Here is an 18,502-nt window from a genome sequence, read left to right as displayed (position 1 = left end):
GTTTGCATTTTCACGTTTCCACCAGCAGTGCAAGAAGGTTCCCCTTTCTCCACATCCTTGCCAACACCTGTTGTTCCTTGTGTTGTTAATTCTAGCTATTCTGATAGGTGTGAGATGATATCTCCTTGTCGTTTTGATTTGCATTTTCCTGATGATCAGTGATGTAGAGCATCTTTTTATGTGTCTGTTGGCCACCTGGATGTCTTCTTTGGAAAAATATCTATTCATGTCTTCTGCCCATTTTCTAATTGGATTATTTGTTTTTTGGTATTGAGTTTTATACATTTTTTGTATATTTTGGAAACTAACTCTTTATTACATATGTCATTTGCAAATATCTTCTCCCATTCCATAGGTTGCCTTTTAGTTCTGTGGATTGTTGCCTTTGCTATGCAGAAGCTTTTTATTTTGATGAAGTCCCAATAGTTTATTTTTGCTTTTGTTTCCCTTGCCTTAGGAGACATAGCTAGAAAGAAGTTACCATGCTGATGTCAAAGAAGTTACTGCCTGTGTTCCTCTATAGGATTTTGATAATTTCAGTTTTTTCATTTAGATCTTTAATGCATTTTTAAAAGATTTATTTATTTATTTTAGAGAGGAAGAGAGAGCAGGGGAGAGAGAGAGTGTCTTAAGCAGACTCTACACTGAGCATGGAACTCAACACGCGGCTCAATCTCATGACCCTGAGATCATAACCTGAGCCCAATCCAAGAGTCGGATGCTTAACCAACTGAACCACCCAGGTGCTGCTTCGTCAAAGATTAACTGACCATAGATATGTGGGTTCATTTCTGGATTTTTATTCTGTTCCATTGATCTATGTGTCTGTTTTCATGCCAGTACCATACTGTTTTGATCGCTACAGTCTTGTAATATAACTTGAAGTCCAGAGTTGTTATGCCTCGAGCTTTGATTTCCTTTTTCAAGATTGCTTTGGTTATTTGGGGCCTTTTGCAGTTCTATACAAATTTTGAGATTGTTTTCTCTGTCTGTGATAAATGTCTTTGGTATTTTAATAGGGATTGCATTGAATGTGTTGATTGTTTTTGGTACTATAGACATTTTAACAATATTTCTTCTTCCAATCCATGAGCATGGAATGCCTTTCCATTTCTTTGTGTCATCTTCAATTTCTTTCATCAGTGTTTTCTAGTTTTCAGAGTACAGGTCTTTTACCTCTTTGGATAGGTTTATTCCTAGGTATTTTATGGTTTTTGGTACAATTGTAAATGGGATCAATTCTTCGATTTCTCTTTCTACTGCTTCATTATTACTGTATAGAAATGAAACAGATTTCTGTATGTTGATTTTGTACACTGCAACTTTACTGAATTTGTGTATCAGTTCTAGCAATTTTCTGATGGAGTGTTTTGAGTTCTCTATATAGTGTATTGTGTCATCTGAAAATAGTGAAAGTTTGACTGTTTCCTTGCTGTTTTGGATGCCTTTTATTTCTTTTTGTTGTCTGATTGCTGTGGCTACGACTTCCACTACTCTGTTAAACAACAGTGGTGAGAATGGACATCCCTGTCTTCTTCCTGACTGTAGAGGAAATGCTCTCAGGTGTTCCCCATTGAGGATGATATTAGCTGTGGGTTTTTCATATAAGGCCTTTATTATGTTGAGGTATGTTCCAGGTAAGCCTACTTTGTTGAGTAATTTTATCGTGAGTGGATGTTGTACTTTGTATCACATTGACTGATTTGTGAATATTGAACCACCCTTCCAGCCCAGGAATAAATTCCACTTGATCGTGTTGAATGACTGTTTAATGTACTCTTGGATTTGATTTGCTAGTATTTTGCTGAGAATTTTTGCATACATGTTCATCAGGGATATTGGCCTATAGTCACTTTTTTAGTGGAATCTTTATCTAGTTTTGGTATCAGGGTAATGCTGGCCTCATGGAATGAGTTTGGAAGTATTCCATTCCTTTTCTACTTTTTGGTATCGTTTGTGAAGAATAGATATTACCTCCTCTTTAAATTTTGTTAGAATTCCCCTCAAAAGCCATCTGGCCCTGGAGTTTTGTTTATTGGGAATTTTTTGAGTTTTGTTTCTTTGCTAGTTATCAGTTGTTCAAGTTTTCTGTTTCCTCCTGTTTCAGTTTTGGTAGTTTATACGTTTCTAAGAATTTATCCATTTCTTCCAAGTTGTCTAATTTGTTGGTTTTTTCTTATAATAGTTTGTATTTCTGTGATGTTTGTTGTTCTTTCTCTTCTCTCATTTGTGATGTTATTCATCTAGGTCCTTTCTCTTTTCTTTTGATATGTCTGGCTAGAGGTTTATCAATTTTATTAATTTTTTCAAAGAACCACCTTTTGATTTCATTGATCTGTTCTTTTTTTGTTCGTTTCTGTATCATTCATTTTTGCTCTGATCTTTACTATGTCATTCCTTCTACTAGACTTAGGCTTCATTCGTTGTTCTGTTTCTACCTCCTTTAGGTGAAATGTGAAGTTCTGGATTTCAGGTTTTTCTTGCTTCTTGATTTAGGCCTGTATTGCCATGTACTTCCCTCTTAGGACTGCTTTTTTTGCATCCCAAATGTTTTGACTGTTGTGTTCTCATTCTCATTTGTTTCCACGAACTCTGATTTCTGCTTTGATTTCCTGGCTGATCCATTCATTGTTTAGTAGGATGTTGTTTAACCTCCATGTATTTTTAGTCTTTCCATGGTTTTTATTGTGATTGACTTCTAGTTTCATAATGTTGTGGTTAGAAAATGTTCATGGTATGATTTCAATCTTTGTATTAGTTGATACCTTATTTATGTCCAATATGTGATTTATACTTGAGAATATCCCATGTAAACTATAAAAGAATGTGTGTTTTACTGTTTTAGGATGGAATGTTGTGAATATATCTGTTAAGTCCAACTCGGCCAGTGTGTCATTCAAAGCCATTGTTTCCTTGTCGATCTTCTGTTTAAATGATCTTTCCATTGCTGTACGTGGGATATTAAAGTCCCCTACTATTATTGTATTACTGTCGATCAGTTTCTTTTTTTTTTTTTTTAAGATTTATTTATTTATTTGACAGAGATAGAGACAGCCAGCGAGAGAGGGAACACAAGCAGGGAGAGTGGGAGAGGAAGAAGCAGGCTCATAGCAGAGGAGCCTGACGTGGGGCTCGATCCCATAACGCCGGGATCACGCCCTGAGCCGAAGGCAGATGCTTAACCGCTGTGCCACCCAGGCGCCCCATACTGTTGATCAGTTTCTTTATGTTTGTTATTAATTGTTTTATATATTCAGGTGCTTCCATGTTGGGTGCATAAATATCCATTGTGGTTAGACATTCTTGTTGGATTGTCCCCTTTATTATGACATAGTGCCCCTGTTTTTGCTACTAGATGAAACACAGGACTTTCTTTTTCCCATTACAAAGGCAGGTCTTTGTAGGATGAGCAAGGATATTCTGATGGTGGGGAAGAGGCCCCTACTTGCCTGCAATGATGATTCTGCAGGACCATGATGTCTGAGTCCCAAGTCAGGAACATTTTGTAGATGTAGCAGTCTTTGTTGACTGGCTTGTACTTCTTTTTGGCCTTGCCACTCTTGGGGACTTTGGTCCACATCTCTTTGACATTCTCCACCACCATGTTGCAGTGCCTATCACTGCTTTCACATGTCCCAGGAGATTCTTATTGTTATGCCAATTCATGAGCACCTGGGCATTATTCTTTACTACTGCATGAGCACAGAGAGTGGACCCATGTTTAATTCTTCCTCCTGCCACTCCTGCAATGCCTCCATGGTCATCTCAGTCTTGGGCTTTTTGAGGAGGCTCATGGTGATAGAGGCTGTGCCCCCAAATCAATGCTGTCTCTTCCATGTTGCTCCTGCCTCTGCCTTCTGTATCTCTTGTTATGGTCTTTGTTTAAAGTCTAGTTTTCCAATATAAGTATTGCGACTCCTGCTTTCTTTTGATGTCCATTTGCATAACAAGTATTTCTCCATCCTCTCATTTTCAATCTGCAGGTAAGTAAATGAGTCTATTGTAGTCAGCATATAGATGGGTCTTGTATTTTATCCATTCTGACACCCTATGTATTTTTTTAAAAGATTTATTTATTTATTTGAGAGAGAGACCAGTGGGGAGGTGCAGAGGGAAAGGGGAGAGAGAATCCCAAGCAGACTCTGCACTGAACATGGAGCCCAACACAGGGCTCAATCTCATGACCCCAAGATCATGACCCAAGCTGAAACCAAGAGTTGGACACTCAACCGACTACACCACCCAGGCACAAGCTCTATGTCTTTTGATTGTAGTATTTGGTCCACTTACATTCAAAGTAATTCTTGATAGATATGTATTTATCGATATTTTATTACTTGTTTTGTCATTGTTTCTGGAGACTTATCTCTGATCCTTTCTTATCTTTGTCACTTTTGGTCTCTCCTTTGCCCTCAAGGAGTCCCCTTTAATCTCCCTTGCAGGGCTGGGTTAGTGGTCACAACCTCCTTTGGTGTTTGTTTGTCTGGGAAACTCTGTCTCCTTCTATTCTGAATAACAGCCTTGGTGGATAGAGTATTCTTGGCTGCAGATTTTTTTTCCATTCAGCACTTTGAATATATCATCCCACTTCCTTCTGGTTTGCCAAGTTTCTGTTGAGAAATCTCCAGCTAGCCTTATGGGTCTTCCCTTGTAAGTTAAGGACTTCTTGTGTCTTGCTGCTTTTAAGATGTTTTCTTTACACTATATTTTACAAATTTAATTACAATATGTCTTGGTGTTGGCCTGCTTTTGTTGATTTTGATGGATTTCTCTGTGCCTCCTGGATGTGGACGTCTGTTTCCTTCCCCAGATTAGGGAAGTTTTCAACTGTTACTTCTTCACATACTAAATCAAAGATTTAGTGATTTCTTCTAAATCACATACTAAATCAAAGATGTATAAACCAAAAATGCAATACTAAAAGCTTTTATATTTACCTATGCAGTTACCTTTACCGGTATTCTTGATTTCTTTTAATGGCTTTAGTTATACTTAGTGCCCTTTCATTTCTTCCTGCAGAACTCTGTCTTTTCTTGAAGGATACTTCTACCAGTAATGAACTTCATCATTTTTTGTTTATCTTTCATTTTTTGAAGGATAGTGTTGTAAGTTATCACATTCTTCATTCACAGATATTTTTCCTTCAGCACATTAAATATGGCATCTCACTGCCTTCTGGCTTCCATGGTTTCCAAGGAGAAATCAGATGTTGATCTTATTATTTTTTATGTGTGAAATTACTTATCTTTTCCTGCTTTCAAGATGTTTCCTTTGTCTTTGGTTCTGTCAGTTTGATTATAATGTGTCTGATTGTGGATATCTTTTAGTTCATGCTATGTGTATTTTATTTTATTTTTTTTTATATAATTAATTTTATTTTATTATATTATGTTAATCACCATACAGTACATCCCCTGATTCTGATGTAAAGTTTGATGCTTCATTAGTTGCGTATAACACCCAGTGCACCATGCAATACGTGCCCTCCTTACTACCCACCACCAGTCTATCCCATTCCCCCACCCCCTCCCCTCTGAAGTCTTCAGTTTGTTTCTCATAGTCCATAGTCTCTCATGTTTCATTCCCCCTTCTGATTACCCCCCTTTTCTTTATCCCTTTCTTCCCCTACCGATCATCCTAGTTCTTATGTTCCATAGATGAGAGAAATCATATGATAATTGTCTTTCTCTGCTTGACTTATTTCACTTAGCATTATCTCCTCCAGTGCCGTCCATGTTGCAGCAAATGTTGAGAATTCGTTCTTTCTGATAGCTGAGTAATATTCCATTGTATATATGGACCACAGCTTCTTAATCCAGTCATCTGTTGAAGGGCATCTCGGCTCCTTCCATGATTTGGCTATTGTGGACAATGCAGCTATGAACATTGGGGTGCATATGGCCCTTCTCTTTACTACGTCTGTATCTTTGGGGTAAACACCCAGTAGTGCAATGGCTGGGTCATAGGGTAGTTCAATTTTTAACTTTTTAAGGGACCTCCACACTGTTTTCCAGAGTGGCTGTACCAACTTGCATTCCCACCAACAATGTAGGAGGGATCCCCTTTCTCCACATCCTCTCCAACAATTGTTGTTTCTTGCCTTGTCTATCTTTGCCATTCTAACTGGCGTAAGGTGGTATCTCAGTGTGGTTTTGATTTGAATTTCCCTGATGGCTAATGATTTTGAACATTTTTTCATGTGTCTGTTAGCCATTTGTATGTCTTCATTGGAAAAGTGTCTGTTCATATCTTCTGCCCATTTTATGATTTGTTTATTTGTTTCTCGTGTATTGAGTTTGAGAAGTTCTTTGTAGATCTTGGATACCAGTCCTTTATCTGTGGTGTCCTTTGCAAATATATTCTCCCATTCCGTGGGCTGTCTCTTAGTTTTTTTGACTGTTTCCTTGGCTGTGCAGAAGCTCTTTATCCTGATAAAGTCCCATAAGTTCATTTTATCTTTTATTTCTCTTGCCTTTGGCGATGTGTCGTGAAAAAGGTTGCTCTGGCCGATGTCATAGAAGTTGTTGCCTATGTTCTCCTCTAGAATTTTGATGGATTCCTGTCTCACATTGAGGTCTTTCATCCATTTGGAGTTTATTTTTGTGTATGGTGTGAGAGAGTGGTCAAGTTTCATTCTTTTGCATGTAGCTGTCCAATTTTCCCAGCACCATTTATTGAAGAGACTGTCTTTTTTCCACCGGATGTTTTTTCCTGCTTTATCAAAGATTAGTTGCCCAAAGAGCCGAGGGTCCATTTCTGGGTTCTCTATTCTGTTCCATTGGTCGATGTGTCTGTTTTTGTGCCAGTACCATGCTGTCTTTGTGATCACAGCTTTGTAGTACAGCTCGAAATCCGGCATTGTGATGCCCCCAGCTTTGTTTTTCCTTTTCAACAGTTCCTTGGAGATTCGGGGCCTTTTCTGGTTCCATACAAATTTAAGGACTATTTGTTCCAGTTCTTTGAAAAATGTCCTCGGTATTTTGATCGGGATAGCATTGAAAGTGTAGATTGCTCTGGGTAGTATGGACATTTTAACTATGTTAATTCTTCCAATCCATGAGCATGGAATATTTTTCCATCTTTTTATGTCTTCCTCAATATCTTTCAAAAGTGATCTATAGTTTCTAGGATATAGGTCCTTTACGTCTCTGGTTAAGTTAATTCCAAGGTAACGTATGGTTTTTGGTGTTATTGTAAATGGGATGGATTCCCTAATTTCTCTTTCTTCAGTCTCGTTATTCGTGTATAGAAATGCAACTGATTTCTGGGCATTGATTTTGTATCCTGCCACCTTACTGAATTGTTCTATAACTTCTAATAGTTTGGGAGTGGATTCCTTTGGGTTTTCCATATAGAGTATCATGTCATCTGCAAAGAGAGACAGTTTGACTTCTTCTTTGCCGATTTGGATACCTTTGATCCCTTTTTGTCTTCTGATTGCTGTTGCAAGGACTTCTAGTACTATGTTGAATAATAGTGGCGAGAGTGGGCATCCTTGTCGTGTTCCTGATCTTAAGGGAAAGGCTTCCAGCTTTTCCCCATTGAGAATAATGCTTGCAGTAGGCTTTTCATAGATGGCTTTTATGAGATTGAGAAATGTACCCTCTATTCCTACACTCTGAAGGGTTTTAATCAGGAAAGGATGCTGTATTTTGTCAAATGCTTTTTCTGCATCAATTGAGAGGATCATATGGTTCTTGAGTCTTTTCTTGTTGATATGATGTATCACATTGATTGATTTGCGAGTGTTGAACCATGCTTGCATCCCAGGTATGAATCCCACTTGGTCATGATGGATAATCCTTTTAATGTACTGTTGGATTCTATTAGCAAGGATCTTGTTGAGGATTTTGGCATCCATATTCATTAGAGAAATCGGTCTGTAATTCTCCTTTTTGAGGGGGTCTTTGCCTGGTTTGGGGATCAAGGTAATATTAGCCTCATAGAATGAGTTTGGTAGCTTTCCTTCTGTTTCTATTTTTTGAAATAGCTTTAGGAGAATAGGTATTATTTCTTCTTTGAATGTTTGGTAGAATTCCCCAGGAAAACCGTCTGGGCCTGGAGTTTTATTATTTGGAAGGTTGTTTATCACTGACTCAATTTCTTCATAGTTAATTGGCCTATTTAAGAAATCTATTTCTTCCTGTTTCAGTCTTGGTAGTTTATAGGTTTCCAGGAAGGCCTCCATCTCTTCCAGATTGTTTAGTTTTTTGGCATATAGCTGTTGATAAAAGTTTCTAATAATCCTTGCAATTTCAATGGTGCTGGTCGTGACCTCTCCCTTTTCAGTCATAATTTTAATAATCTCAGTCCTTTCTCTTTGTTTTTGGACAAGTTTTGCCAGTGGTCTATCAATTTTATGGATTCTCTCAAAGAACCAGCTTCTAGTCCTGTTGATCTGCTCTACTGTGCTTCTGGTTTCTAATTCATTGATTTCTGCTCTAATCTTGGTCAACTCCTTCCTTGTCAGTGGGTTAGGCCTGTCCCTCTGTTGCTGTTCCAGTTTCTTGAGGTGAGAATATAGAAACTGCATTTTAGATTTTTCTATTCTTTTGAGTGAGGCTTGGATGGCTATGTATTTCCCCCTTAGGACTGCCTTTGCAGTATCCCATAGGTTTTGGACCGTTGTGTATTCATTCTCGTTGGTCTCCATAAATTGTTTAATTTGTTTTTTGATTTCCTGGTTTATCGAGTCATTCTTGAGCAGGATGGTTCTTAGCCTCCAAGTGTTTGAGTTTCTTCCAGGTTTTTCCTTGTGGTTGAGTTCCAATTTCAGAGCGTTGTGGTCTGAGAATATGCAGGGGATAATTTCAATCTTTTGGTATTGGCTGAGACCTGTTTTGTGTCCCAGAGCATGATCTATTCTTGAGAATGTTCCATGGGCATTTGAATAGAATGAGTATTCTTTGGTTCTGGGGTGTAGTGTTCTATATATATCTATGAGGTCCAACTCGTCGAGTATGGCATTCAAAGCCTTTGATTCTTTGCTTAGTTTTTGCCAGGGTGTTCTGTCTATTTCTGATAGTGGGGTGTTGAGGTCCCCTACTATTACTGTGTTCTTATCTATATGTCTCTTTATTTTGGTTAAGAGTTGGCTTGTGTATCTTGCTGCTCCCCTGTTGGGGGCATATATATTAATAATTGTCATATCCACTTGTTGAATACTTCCTTTAAGAATAATATAGTGCCCTTCTGTATCTCTCTCTATGGCCTCTAGTTTAAAATCCAGTCTATCTGATATGAGAATTGCTACTCCAGCTTTCTTTTGAGGTCCATTTGCGTGGAAGATGGTACTCCATCCCCTTACTCTAAGTCTGAATGCATCTTTGGGTTCAAAATGAGTCTCTTGTAGACAGCAAATGGATGGGTCATGTCTTTTTATCCAATCTGCAACCCTGTGGCGTTTTATGGGAGAGTTTAAGCCATTTAGATTGATAGAGATTATTGACAGATATGATTTTAATGATGCCATTTCTCTTTAAAGTCTTTGTATCGGTTGTGACTTGCTGCTCTGTATCACTCTTGGGGCCTTTTTACCTTTATAGAGCCCCCCTTAATATCTCCTGTAGGGCTGGTTTCGTGGTTACGAAATTGGTTAATGATTGGCGATTTTGGAACGTCTTTATTTCTCCATCAATTCTGAATGACAGCTTTGCTGGATAAAGGATCCTTGGCTGCATGTTTTTCTCTGAAAGAGCTTTAAAAATGCCCCCCCAAGCCTTTCTCTCATTCCAGGTCTCTGTAGACAGGTCTGACGTAATCCTGATACCTTTGCCTTGGTACGTGAGAAATTTCTTTGCCCTGGCCGCTTTCAATACTGTATCCTTGGATCTAATATTTGCGAATTGCACTATGACATGCCGTGGCGTAGGTTTGTCCTGGTTGAGCTTGGATGGGGTCCTCTCTGCCTCTTGGACACGAATGCTTGTTTCCCTTGCTAGATTAGGGAAGTTTTCAGCTACAATTTGTTCAAATATCTCTTCTAGACCTCTGTTTTTCTCCACCCCTTCAGGGATGCCGATGATTCTGACATTGGATCGTTTCATAGAGTCAGTAATCTCCCGTAATCTACATTCGTGGGCGTGGATTTTTTTAAGACCAGCTTCTATTTTCGTTTTTTCTTCTACTAACCCATCCTCCAATTCGCTAACGCGTTCCTCTGCCTCGGTGACCCTGGCCGTCAGAGCCTCTAGTTTTGACTGCATTTGGCTCATAGAATTTTTAATTTCTGTCAGATTCGCTCTCATTTCTGCCCTTAGGGATTCTATATTCTCAGCAACGCTTTCTCTGATGCTTTTTTCAAGTTTACTCATCATCTTGACCATTGTTGCTCTGAATTCCATTTCTGATAATTGGGATACATCCATATGTATTAATTCTGTGGCCGAGGCCAATTCTGTGGCAGAGGCCACAGACTCATTATCTTTTCTTTGCTGGGGGGGACTTCTCCTTCTCGTCATTCTGATGAAGAGAGATTGCAGGGTTGTCCAGAGCCCAAGTGTTGACTGGGACCCAGGCCGTGCGCCCTTGTTTTATAGAGATCTTAGGGATGTGGGCTTCTTCCTTAAAGAGTTTATTTATTTATTTGAGAGAGAGAGAGACAGTCAGCAAGAAAGGGAACCCAAGCAGAGGAGTGGGAGAGGAAGAAGCAGGTTCCCGGTGGAGAAGCCCGATGAAGGACTCCTTACGGAGCGTTGTGATCACACCCTAATCCGAAGACAGGTGCTTGGTGACTGCGCCACTCAGGCGCTCCGGGTTGTGGGCTTCTTGATTTTTCAGCCTGCCTTCTGGGGGAGGGGCCTGCCTGCAGGTACTCAGAAAACCCTGTTTGGGTAGAGTCTCTGTGTCCCTTGCGAGGGGGGATGGGGATGGGCACCCTGTGAGCCGGTATTTCCGGGCTTTTGTTCTCTGGCGGCTTTCCCTGGCGGTTTGCTATGCCTCTTCTGAGAGAGCAGCAGCGGCTGAAATTCAGCCTCTGTCTCAGAACAGAGGGATCGCGGATCGTTCTCCACTGATGTTCTGGCCACTTTAACTCTGTTTCTGTTGGTGCTGCTCAACCCTGCAGCATCCCGGGCTGTGCGCCCCACACCCGGCGTCCCAGCCCTCACTTCCAGGGCCGGCACGTCTCTGTCCTTTGTGTTTCCAACCCCGCCCGCCGCCAGCCGCCCCGCGCGGGCTCCCGGAGCTCCCCGTCTCAGTCTGGTGTCTCACGGGTGCTGACCGCGAGTCCGCCTGCTCCCCCGTGCAGGTGGCCCTCCAGCCACCAGCCGCCCCGCGGACGCTCCCGGAGCTCCCTTCTCAGCCTGCTGTCTCAAGCGTGCGGGTCCGAGGTCTGTTCGCTCCCCCTTGTAGGTGGCTACCGCTTCCCGGCGCCCTGACACGGCGGCTCCCTCCCCCTTCTGTTTAGCTTCTGATATCTGTGCGCGGTTTCATGGCTCCCCGCTTCGTACCTCGATACTCAGCGCTGGAGATGTTCATTTGTAGAGATCCAGATGTATCTTCCTGCGTCTCAGGCAGATTCCGTGGATATTCCTGCTGGTCTGGTACCTATCCAGCTCAATTCGGGACCGGCTGAAAAAGGGGTCCCCTACTCCTCCGCCATCTTAACCTCCCTCGCTATGTGTATTTTATTGAGCTTCCTGGATGTTTAGATTCATGTCTTTTAACAAATTTGTGGAGTTTTCAGTGATCATTTTTTCGAATATTCTTTGCTCCCCCTTTTTCTGTTCTCTTCTAAACTCCCATTATGTATATGATATTATATTTGACAATACACTATAAGTCTCACAGGCTTTGTTAATTTTTTTTTCACTTTCTCATTTTGCTCTTCAGACTGGATAGTTTAAGTCAACCTGTCTTCATGTTCACCAATTCCTTCTTCTCTCTGCTCAAATCTGTTCTTTGATCTCTCTAGTAAATTCTTCATTTCCTGATTGTCCTTTTCATTTCCAGGACCTCTATTTGGTTCCTTTATTTTGTAGCTCTTCATTTATATATTCTATTTTAATTCTTCTGATCTTTTTAGTTCCTTACACACAGTTTCTTGTAGCTCTTTGAGCATATTTAAGACAGTGCATTTAAAGTCTTTGACTTGTAAGTTATTCTCCAGGCTTCCTGGACAGTTTCTATTAACTTATTTTTTCCTATTAATAAGCTATACTGGTTTTGTTTCTTTGTATGCCCTGTAATTTTTTGTTGTTGAAAAAATACAATTAGAATATTATAAAGTAGAAGTCTAGAAATTAGATTCTCTACGTCTCTAGGTTTTCTTTTTCCTGCCTATTATAATAATTTGTTTTGTTTGCTTCTTTAGTGATTTTTCTATATTAAATATGTATTCTTTGTTATATGTGGTCTCTAAAGTCTTTGATTCTTAACCTTGTGGTCATTTAGTAGTTTGATAAAGGCTTCATGAGTGCCTGGAGTCAGAAATAGAAGACAATAAAAATATACGTTCCCAGGCTTTGCAGATTAGCTCTGCGTTGGGGCAGTCCTTCCTCCTTTCAACTCCTTCCATGCAGTTTACAACTCTGTCGTAGCCTTCATTCCCTACTTTTAAATGCCAGAAGGCAAGCTCGAAGTGAAAGAGTGGGGTCTTCTTTGGCCTTTTCTTAGCATGCATTCCACCCTAAAAATGTGTACCCTGCTTATTCCATGGTACACAAGGTAGCTTTTTTTTTATTTTTATTTTTTTAATCATTTTTTATTATGTTAGTCACCATAGAGTGTATCCTTAGTTTCTGATGTAGTGTTCCATGATTCATTATTTGCATATAACACCCAGTGCACCATGCAATATGTGCCCTCCTTAATACCCATCACCTGCCTATCCCAATCCCCCACTCCCCTCCCCTCTGAAGCCCTCAGTTTGTTTCCCAGAGTCCATAGTCTTTCATGGCTCATTCCCCCTTCTGTTTACGCAATCTTCATTCTTCCCTTCCTTCTCCTACCAATCTTCCTGCTATTTCTTATGTGCCATAAGTGAGTGAAACCCTATGATAATTGTCTTTCTCTGCTTGACTTGTTTTTCTTAGCATAATCTCCTCCAGTCCCGTCCATGTTGCTGCGAATGTTGTGTAATCATTCTTTCTGGTGGCTGAGTAATAGTCCATTGTATATATGGGGCACATCTTCTTTATCCATTCATCTGTTGAAGGGCATCCCAGCTCCTTCCACAATTTAGCTATTGTGGAAAATGCTGCTATGAACATTGGGGTGCATTGGCCCTTCTCTTCACTACGTCTGTATCTTTGGGGTAAATACCCAGTAGTGCAATTGCTGGATCATAGGGTAGCTGAATTTTTAGCTTCTTAAGGGACCTTCACACTGTTTTCCAAAGTGGCTGTACCAACTTGCATTCCCACCAACAGTATAAGAGGGATCCCCTTTCTACATCCCTTCACTTTCAGTCTGGATGTATCTTGAGGTTCAAGATGATTGTCTTGTAGAGAGCAAATGGTTGGGTCATGTCTTTTTATCCAATCTGCAACCCTGTGGTGTTTTATGGGAGCATTTAGGCCATTCACATTGAGAGTGATTAGTGAGAGATATGATTTTAATGATGTCGTGTTGCCTCTGAAGTCTTTGTTTCTATAGATTGTAAATTTCTGTTCTGTATCACTCTTGGGGCCTTTTTACTTTTATAGAATCCCCCTTAATATATCTTGTAGGGTTGGCTTGGTGGTCACAAATTCCTTCAGTTTCTGTTGGTCTTGAAAGGTCCTTATCTCTCCATCAATTCTGAATGACAGCCTTGCTGGATAAAGGATCCTGGGCTGCATGTTCTTCTCAGTTAGAGCTTTGAAAATACCTTGCCAACCCTTCCTATCTTGCCAGGTCTCTGTATACAGGTCTGACGTTATTCTGATATTCTTCCCTCTGTACGTAAGGATTTTCTTTCCCCTGGCTGCTTTCAAGACTGTATCCTTGGACCTCATATTTGCGAAATGCACTATGCTGTGAGGTGGTGTAGGTGTGTTCTCTTTGATCTTGGTGGGGGGCTCTTCTCTGCCTCTTGGACATGAATGCTTGTTCCCTTTGCCAGATTAAGGACGTTCTCAGCTACAGTTTGTTCAAATATCTCTTCTAGACCTCTCTCTTTCTGCACCCCCTCGGGGATGCCAGTGTATCTGACATTGGAACATTTCATTGAGCCAGTAATGTCCCGTAATCTACATTCTTGCGATTGGATTTTTTTGAGCCAAGTTTCCATTTTTATTTTCTCTTCAACCATCCCATCTTCCAATTCACTAATTCGTTCTTCTGCCTCATTTACCCTGGCCATCAGAGCATCTAGTTTTGACTGCATTCGATTCATAGCATTTTTAATTTCTGCCAGATTCACTCTCATTTCCGCCCTTAGAGATTCTGTATTTTCATTAGTATTTTTTTCAAGCCTACATATCATCTTGACCATTGTTACTCTGAACTCCATTTCTGACAATTTGGTTATATCCATATCCATCAGTTCTGTGGCAGAGCCCACAGTCTCTGTGTCCTTTCTTTGCTGAGTCTTCCTTCTCCTCCTCATTCTGATGAGGAGAGGTTGCAGGTATGCCCAGAGCCCAAATTATTGACAAGGACACAGGCAGTGTTCACTTGTTTTATAGGGACCTTAGGGATGTGGGCTTCTGGATTTTTCAGACTGCCTTCTGGGGGAGGGGCCTGCTGCACTGATACTCAAGCAACCCTGTTTGGGTAGAGTTGCCCCATCCCCTGTGAGGGGGGATGGGGATGGGCCCAATGTGAACCGGTACTTCCAGGCTTTTATTCTCTGGTGGCTTTCCCTGCTGGTTTTCTGTGACTCTTCTGAAAGTCAGAGTAGCAGTGGCCGTATGCCAGCCTCTGTCTCAGAACAGAGAGATCGCAGTCCACTCTCCACTGAGCTCTCCTGGCCACTTTAACTCTGTCTCCGTTGGTACTGCTAAAAACCCTGCAGCATCCCGGGATGTGTGCCCCACAGCCACTGTCCCAGCCCTCGCTTCCAGGGCTGGCAGGTCTGTGTCCTTTGTGCTTCTAACACCGCCAGCCGCCCGGGTTCCCCTGCACGCTCCCGAGCTCCCTGTTTCAGTGTGATTTGCATGCTCCCTAGATCCCGGTATCAGTCCAGTTCCATTGAGTGCTCTGGAGCTTTGGTTTTCAGTCTGGTCGCATGCACATTCTCAGGCTCACGGTTTCAGTCTGCTTTCCCGCGGGTGCCAGTCTGTGAGTCCGACCCGCTCCCCAGTGCAGGTGGCTACTGCTTCCCGGCGCCCAAGCCAATCTTCCAATATCTGTGTGCGGATTCACGTCTCCCCGCTTCGTACCTCAGTACTCAACACTGGAGATGTTCATTTGTGGAGATCCATATGTATCTTCCTGCGTCTCAGGCTGATTTCGTGAGTGTTCAGAATGGTCTGGTAGATATCCAGCTTGATTCAGGGGACCAGCTGAATAATGGGTCCCCTACTTCTCTGCCATCTTTTCCCTCTCCCCCACCTAGGGTAGCTTTTAAACACTTTTTCTCCCACCTCTATCTATCTGTTTTGTTGATCTCTTCATTCCCATGCTTTTTATTTTGTTAATTGCCTGTCTCAAGTGTCGTCTTTTGCCCCAGGCTGCTGCATTCAATACCTGTGTCTAAAAATACTTTCAGCAAAGGCCACCCAAGAAGGTGCCTCAGGCCTGGGAATGCTCTAAGTCAGATACCCAGGGAAGACTTTGTGTTGGTCTTTGAAGGAGATGTCAGACCATCCTGACTCACAACCACAATTCTTTGATAATAAGGTCTGTATTGTTACCTCTGGCATTTGTAAACATGCACCAGGCTATTCTCACAGCCCCTTCAGATATTGGATGTGAAGAATTGTAAGAAGAAATGTAAAATTCCACAGCATTCGCTTACCAAAAAGCAACAGCTCCTTTCTTCACTAACTGTACCCTCTTGATTGTTGTACATTTTTTATTAAATTACAGAATTCTGCAAAAGTTGATTTTAACAGTTTTTACACTTCATTTGTAACTTCTTGGGGAATGACAAAACCCTGGAATTCCCTGCTCTGCCATTTTTGGTGACCAACGTTGTCCATTTTGAGATTTTAAGAAGTCCAGGAAATAATTTTACTCAGAAGCTAGAAATCCTTCAAAAAGATTCAAAAGAAATGAACACTAATAAGGCAAAAAACCCAGAGGGAATATTTTCTGGAAACCAAGTTTCTGAATAAGTAAAAGTTACCCATTTAAGCCTATGTGAATGCCTGTGTGAATCATGGTGTTCTCATATCTCAAATAGTTTTGTAAGTCTCCCATATACAAAACAGTTAAATGTATCACACCTGACTACTAAGATATCAAACCAAACATCTAAAATAACTCCAGTAGTTCTTATACCTAGCTGATAATCAGAATGCCCTACTTAGTTTTTTAAGTTAAAATTCCTGTACCTTCACCCAGAGATTTGTTATATGAAGAGGGCCTTATAATCTATATTTTTATTAGTTTCCTAGGTGGGTATTGAAATCATCCAGATTTGAGAATGGTGCCTACAAAGTAATAGAATGGCTAATATGAGTAACTTTTTCAGAGGAGTAAATGAAATCTGGTGTGGTTAGTTTGCTCTCAACAAGCAGAACGTAATGAGAAATGTATCTAGGTTCTGCATTTTAAATTCTATGCTCTCTCCTAACCTAAAGTCTAGGAAACATCTAATGGAAAAAGTAGGTATCAAATATACTCATTTTGACAATGAATACATTATTTTAAAACCATCATATGAAACTTTGGGATCACTATGATAAACAATATTTTTAAATAAAACTTGTTTTATCATAAACTATTCTAAAACCTAACCTTACTGAAAGGCTTACCCTTCTCAGAAAAATAATAAATACCTGACAATAATTACTTATTATATACCAGATACCCAAGCACTTTACACATATTTTATCATTTAATTCCTATAACAGCCTTATATTATATATAATTTTATCCTTATTTTATAGGTGAGGAAACTGAGGCCCAGAGAGATTAAATAATTTGCCTAGGGCCACAGAACAAGTAAGTGGCAGAGCCACAATATGAGTACATGCCAAAGTAAATGTAACACATCACTACAATAAACTTCCCTCCCAAATGAGTCATTAATTTAAAGAGAACTTCGTATTGTAAGTGAAAATTCATCTGAATAGACTTATATTTTCAACCTTCCCATTTTCCTTTTACAAGTCTTTTTGAGCTTCACTATCTAATTTGATAGCCACTGGCCACATGTGGCTATTGAACACTTGAAAAATAGCATCTTAAAACACACCAGCTTTCAAAATTTTCATACAAAAAGAAGAATGTAAAATATTAATAATTTTATGTGCATAACATGTTGAAATGATGTTTTTGCTATATTGGACTAAATAAAATATTAAAGTTAACTTCACTTGGTATTTTTTTAATTTTTGAAATGTTCTTACCTGAACAATAAATTACATGGCTTGTATTATATTTTTATTGGTCAGCACTGTTGTAGAATTTCTTCCATGTCCTTTCTGCGTTTGTTGACCATCTCCATCTAGCCTCAATTAGGATTATTCTAACATTCCCCTTCTGGGAACCCTACAATATGCATCTACTGAAAGGACGTTATGAGATATGTTTTGTTTTTAACACTAATTTTCTGTGGTGAAGTGCCCTTGCATGTACTCCACATTTCCATACCTTTTCTCCATGCCTAGTTGCAAAGAATCAGTAATTAGGTGAAAGAAAAAAGAAGTGTGCAAAAATCTATTTGATGATAACTCCAAGTACTTAACTTCCCAGTACTGAGCTAAAATTTGAAGGAACAAAGCAGGTGTATAGACATACCACCACATCACTATACAATCATGCATGGCAAGTTACCCGTAGAATGACGAAGTGTACACTTATCCAAGAAATTCATGATAAAATATTGATTTTGTAAAAGTTTATAATGACTTTTGTAACATTTTCATTTTATTTACTTATTATTTTTAAACAGCTTTATTAAAGTATAAATTACATACCATAAAACCCACCCATTGCAGGTATGTAGTTCAGTGATTTCCATAAATGTATAGAGTTGTGCAACCATCACTTGGTATAGTTACAAAACATTTCTATCACCCCAAAACTTTCTTCATGCCCATTTGCAGCACCTCACCTTCACCTCCAGCCCTGGGTGACCACTGATCTGCTTTCTCTTTCTAAAACTTACCTTTTCTATGCATTCATACAAATGGAACTATACAATATATACAGTCTTTTGTATCTGGCTTCTTCACTGTGCATAATGTTTTTGAGTTTCATCCATGTTATAGCATTCTATTAGAGTTCTTCAAAGAAACAGGACCAATAATATATATATAAATATATAAAAAGGGATTTATTCTGGGCTTAGCTTATGTGATTACTGAGGTTAAGTCCCATGATCTGCCTTCTGAAAGCTGGAGTCCCAGGAAAGCTAGTGGTGTAATTTCAGTACAAATCTGAAGGCCTGAGAACCAGGGGAACCAAT

The 18,502-nt window shown here is 40.0% G+C and overlaps 1 protein-coding gene and 1 pseudogene across 2 annotated transcripts in view; one reads left to right on the top strand and one right to left on the bottom strand.

Annotated features, from left to right (window-relative positions):
* The window catches only part of ZDHHC15 (zinc finger DHHC-type palmitoyltransferase 15), a 164,061-nt gene that overhangs the window by 22,915 nt on the left and 122,644 nt on the right, over window positions 1–18,502 (top strand). The gene's annotated exons all lie outside the window — the stretch shown is intronic.
* LOC100484146 lies at window positions 3,442–3,794 on the bottom strand (annotated as a pseudogene).

The sequence above is a fragment of the Ailuropoda melanoleuca genome, chromosome X (assembly GCF_002007445.2).
Source record: "Ailuropoda melanoleuca isolate Jingjing chromosome X, ASM200744v2, whole genome shotgun sequence".
NCBI classification, from domain to species: domain Eukaryota; kingdom Metazoa; phylum Chordata; class Mammalia; order Carnivora; family Ursidae; genus Ailuropoda; species Ailuropoda melanoleuca.
Note: the sequence above shows the minus strand (reverse complement) of the source record. Positions and strands in the feature narration are given on the sequence as shown.